This window comes from Lampris incognitus, chromosome 11 (genome assembly GCF_029633865.1).
Source record: "Lampris incognitus isolate fLamInc1 chromosome 11, fLamInc1.hap2, whole genome shotgun sequence".
NCBI lineage: Eukaryota > Metazoa > Chordata > Actinopteri > Lampriformes > Lampridae > Lampris > Lampris incognitus.
In genome coordinates this window covers 30,434,835-30,440,842 of record NC_079221.1, presented here as the reverse complement: position 1 = coordinate 30,440,842, position 6,008 = coordinate 30,434,835, and positions in this window count along the sequence as shown.

Here is a 6,008-nt window from a genome sequence, read left to right as displayed (position 1 = left end):
CTGAGGTGCTGATTACTTAAATGTAGGTCAGTGTCACTGAGAACTTCCTAGAGCCCGTGATCAGCAAGTGTGCCTCACTCTTGATGGACCAGAGAGAATTGGTATGACTAATATGCTAAGGGCAGTCTGTTAACAGACAGAGAGCTGAAATAGTAGCTGGTGTTTATATTGCAGTTGCTAAGAGGCAATGTGGAGAAGATGTGCCAGAAGTGGTGAGACCAGAGACATTGTTTACATTAGTTTTCATCACTCACCCACAACTCCACAAATCCTGCTCCGTGGCTGTGGTTCCATATTTGATGCCAACTCCTCTTAAAACCAGAGGAGGATGTATTACATGGTGCCAATGGTACAACTTGTCTCAATTATGAACCCCACCATTAAACTAGAAAAAGATGCACTTTAAAACATTAATGCAATGCTTGCTGCAACCTTGCCCTGCACACGTTCATGTACATAAGAATAAAAAATAAGGGCGGTCCTGGGTAATTTTTCTTTTCTTAAACAAATAGATGATAAAGCATTAAGTGTGCATAATACACAAGTGAATGGTTTTAGATATATTTGAGATATATTTTTACAATCTTGTGTGATGTGTTATATGATTCCTGAGAGCCACCAACAAAACCGTGTGTGTGCAAGCCTAATCAGCTGATGAAAAATGATTCTGATTCCAAAGTTGATGTGATGCTACATCAAATGAATATGTGAATAACCGGCAGAAAACAGCTGATCAAAATAAGAGTCCAGCACAAAACCGCAACCCTAAATTCTACCACCACAATCCATCTTCCACAAGATACCGGTCTGTGCCTGTCAATAACCAGCCCAACTACACATTTTAAATTACAATCAAAACTTTATCATTAGTATTCATCTGTAATGGGGAAACAAACAGAATATGAAAAGAAAGACGTTGTTTATCCCCGTGGGATTTGTTGTTGTCTGCAGCATCAAGCAGATTAAACGATGCAAACAAACAGAGGACCCAGTCAACAAACAATACAACATATTTGTAACTTTCTTTGTATTTTGGTACTGAACAACCAGGATACTAGAATCCAACACTGTCAGTCAAAATCCATCCATTATCCAAACCGCTTATCCTGCTCTCAGGGTCACGGGGATGCTGGAGCCTATCCCAGCAGTCACTGGGCGGCAGGCAGGGAGACACCCTGGACAGGCCGCCAGGCCATCACAGGGCCTAATAAATATAATTAATAATTAAAAGTATATCAAAATTTAAAAAAAAAACTTTTGAATAGCTATCCAAAGCCACTATAATCTGACAGAAAACTCCTGCAAGCGCCACCATAATTTCTTCCCTCTGAGTCAAAGTACATAATGGCCTTCTTATGGAAATCTATGGCGTTATTTTTGTGCCTCATTGCTAATTGCGAAAAGTGGCGAGCCAGCCAGGAGTAGTTTTGTGGTTACTTCCCCAGACCTGTGAACAGCTTGACAATTTTATTCAGAACTCCTTTGGTAATTTCCTTACCTTTTACTTACCTTAAGTGTGTTACATTGTTATATGCTGCTACAACATTGATGTAATTCAGACTGAAAATATTAAGGTACCCAATTCAGTTTTAATTGGTGGGATATCTGGTACTGAAGCAGAAGATGAGGTGTCAATCAAAATAATTCACCTATTTATTCATATTAATAAACTCTAGAGCGAGAGTACTTGGCTATTTTAACACTGAGTGAAACAAGTCTCTGGCACTCAGGAAGGATTACAAGGCAAAGGGGAAATTCTGGCTCGCCATCTACTACTAAACTAAATAATATATAAATCAAGACCCATATAAACTTCACATTTCCAATGTGTTCCTCTCATGGTAAGACCACAGTCTATAAAAACGGCCCCTTTGGGGAGCTCGGTCATTGCGCAGCTTGCTGGCTAACGAGAGCTTACCTTTTCAGAGCTAAATGACAAATCCACCTCACAGTCTGCCAGGATATTTCGTCCACAGTCCACATTTACCACTGTGCTTACGCACGCTTGCACACACACACACACACATACACACACACACACGCACGCATGCACGCACGCACGCACGCACACACGCACGCACGCACACACACGTGCACACACACACACACACACACTGGTATTTCAATAGATGTGAGAATCCCACTTAGCCATCAGCTCTCCATGCCTAACCTTAACCCTAAACCCAAGACCTAGACCCTTGAAGAAGTGAGGATGGGCTGTGTCAGACCTCACAAAAAGTAGCAATTACATGAACGCGCGCCCACACACGTATAGTAAGTATATAGGTTAACTGGGCACAGATGTGTCTCTTTGATAAGCTAAATCACTACTCAATCTCCCTGCCCCCCATATAAAGCTCCAATCTTGCCTCAGTTACCACACAAAGCAATCCCCTAATTCAAACAACCTGTGCTCCTTGGAGCTTTACATCAGTTAGGTGCCACTTTAGCACACACACTGCATGCAGAGGAGCCCTTTTGATAGGACGTGTACCCATGAGCAAACCACATGAACGAATTTGTGCAAATGCAGATTTAAAAATAATTCAGTATAACAGACAAGGTTTAATGACTCAGACCAGGAAATATAACAGACATGCTTTAATGAGTCAGACCAGGATGGGTCCTCTCAGGGTTAACGCCCACTTTCAATCTTTCTTTTTTTTCTTTTTTTCAATTACCGCTGAGCTTATTGGCAGGGTGTGAAAAATGTCTAAATTAGCCAGAGAACTACCGTACATTAATATGGGGAACGGTTAGGACAAAAAAAAATGACACAACACTGGTCAGGGGTGGGGAGAGTTGTGTTGTCGCTATGTTGGCACTGCAGACTGCTGTGTGTTTTATTGCATTTCCCAAGGAGGAGGATATGATGTCACCAACATGTGTCAGATCCACAGCTAAGACCCAATTTCCTGGTTTGACAGCTGAGATTGGGAATAAGGGCTTTCAGTTCTCAGTAAGTGTTCTCTCTCACCCTCTCTCTCTCTCTCTCTCTCTCTCTCTCTCTCTCTCTCTCTCTCTCTCTCTCTCTCTCTCTCTCTCTCTCTCTCTCTCTATGGCTTCTGCTCTTTTTCCCGTTCTTTCTGTCATCTTCTCTTGCACACTTTCTCGCTCTTTCCATCACACACACACACATGCCTGCCCACATTTTAAGTTAAGCTATATTTGTCAGACAATGAACTTATCGTTCCCTTTCAGTTTTTTATTTATAAAATGATGCGGTTGATAAAAAATAAAGCAAACATGTATTAATTGCGAGTGAGACATCAAAGAGCCATAATAACTATCTCTCCCTTTATCACAAATGGGCACAAAGCAATGGCATCTCACAGTAGGGTCTTTACAAGACAAATAATTTAAGGACACCATGAAAACACTGTATTGGGGGTTATGAAAACAGGATTTGTGTGTACTTCTAGATTATTACAGGCCCTGGAGTCACACACATATCTAATCTTTAATATCAAAACAATTATTATAAATACGACTCTTCAAAGGCTTAACTAACCTTATATTTAAGCCTCTTTACTGCACCGAGTGCGACGCCAGTGATGTACGTAGTATGGCGTGTATATATAGACATTTGGCAATCGTTTAAGTCTGTGGGAATGTGATGAGTGGTTGAGGACAGAGTTGGGTCTGAGCTAAATATTGGGCCAAAGGAAGAGAAAGCAATTTGAAGTGAATGTTGTAAATAATAAATGGCTGATGCATAATGCCAAAGTCTGCCATTATAAATGTTGTGCAATGTAAGTTAGGGAATATCCTGCAAGGCAGTAAAGGTTGCTTTGAAGTCTCATCCTGTGTCCATACCAAAGTTAGATAGCAAAATCAAATCTTGTTATAATACACATTTGAATGTGTGCACAGCAATAGCCAACCAAGTTCTTTGCCAATAACGTTTATCCATATTCAGAAAAAAAACATACTGTAAGATCAAGCTGATTAATAGACATTACAGATCTGAGAACATTTACACAGAAGAAGCCCCAAAACCTTTGTGTTTAGCAGTGCTGTGCACCGCTAACTGAAAATTGTATGTTCGTGTTTCCTAATTCACGACTGTAAAAAAAGCAAGACAATTTCACATAATAGGTTAAAGGCACACCGTTGCAATGATTTCAAACTGTTAAATAACATGCGATAGTAGACAGATGAAGATGATGGAAAACAGTCTTCACCTGTGATGCTGTGTATTATCCAGGCTGTCGAGTAACGTTGTGTGTTGTGTTGTTTAAAAGTAAATACTTAAAACAGAACTGTGCTATCTGTGATGCTGTGTTATCAGTGGTCCAGTCACAAGGAGTTAAAGTTGTGTGTTCTCATGAATAATTTAGCAATTACTTAAATACCAGCTCACATAAATTATTTTTTTTTAACTGGATGCTGCAATGGTTCAAGCACTGCATTGAGTGCACTATGATATACATAAAAGATTTACATTCCTAGTGTGATGAAATAACATGCCCACAACTATGATTCCGCAAGTCATCAAGATTTTAAAGAGTGAAGGGCGTCTGGGTGGCATAGCGGTCTATTCCGTTGCCTACCAACACGGGGATCGCCGGTTCGAATCCCCATGTTACCTCCGGCTTGGTCGGGCGTCCCTACAGACACAATTAGCGGTGTCTGCGGGTGGGAAGCCAGATGTGGGTATGTGTCCTGGTCGCTGCACTAGCACCTCCTCTGGTCGGTTGGGGTGCCTGTGCAGGGGAAGGGGGAAGTGGGGGGAATAGCGTGATCCTCCCACGCGCTATGTCCCCCTAGCGAAACTCCTGTCAGGTGAAAAGAAGTGGCTGGCAACGCCACATGTATGGGAGGAGGCATGTGGTAGTCTGCAACCTTCCCCGAATTGGCAGAGGGGGTGCAGCGACCAGGACGACTGAGGAGAAAAAATCCCCAACCCCCCCTCCAAAAAAAAAAAAAAAAAAAAAAAGATTTTAAGGACGGGTTGCTCAGGCAACTCCATAGCCAAAAGGTTCCAGGGCAGGTCACATGGCCACATGGTCGCAACTTCGCTGGCGGCCTTTGTTGCATGTCATACCCCTGTCCCTCCCACATTTCTTGTCTGCCTGTCTGCTGTCGATATCTAATTTAAAAAAAAATGCCCAAAAAGCAATCTTAAAAAGAAAAAAAAAATTGGCTGGACGAGTCGGTATATTCAGTCCCCTTCATTTGAGTAGAAAATAAAAGTCACCCCCGGGATAGTACCTGCAACACCACCAAGACTGGAAAAACTGAGCCTTTGTAGTTTAATATGCTAATACAAAGTGTGGCGAAATCACTTTGGCACAGCGAAGGGAAAATGAGCGTCAAAAGAAGGCCCTTAGAGAAAAAGTCTGGGAAAAAAAATCAGTGTGGTGAGAAATGGAGATAATTAAGAGAGAACGCACTGCTATAAATGACAGAGCAATTACCGAGAAGTTGTTTTGATTAATTGGATTGATTTAGAGCACAGCAGCTGATGCTTTTGTTCCCTGAAACAGCCCCATTGTAACAGTTGCAGTATTCAAATCACCGAGGTATTTTGCATTTCGTTGCATCATACCTCAGCATTCCTCCAGAACCGGTACACAAACCGACCTGTTCACTTGTAATGTGATGTGTTGTGCTGCTGTCTCGCCCCGTGTGCTGTATGTGCTACTCGTATCTGCATCTGGGTTTAGCACCATCTAAATAGATTTGATAGGCTCATGTTAGAAGAAAAATAAGGCATGATGGGTGAATTTTAAATAAGTTATATAGAAAAATCTGATATGCTGCATCACTGTTGTCTTCTCAAACCTACCCACTTATTATCAGCTGCTGCACTGTTAGAGAAACATATGTGACAGTGGAAGACTTTTAAACTCACTATACAAAACAGAAAAAAAGAGAAACAGAAAAAAAACACAAGATGGAAAAGCCACACATGACATGAAAGACATATATGATACATATATATATTAGTAATTCAGATATGTCTATGGTTCAACAGTATCGTCTGCACTGAGATCTGCAGTTCC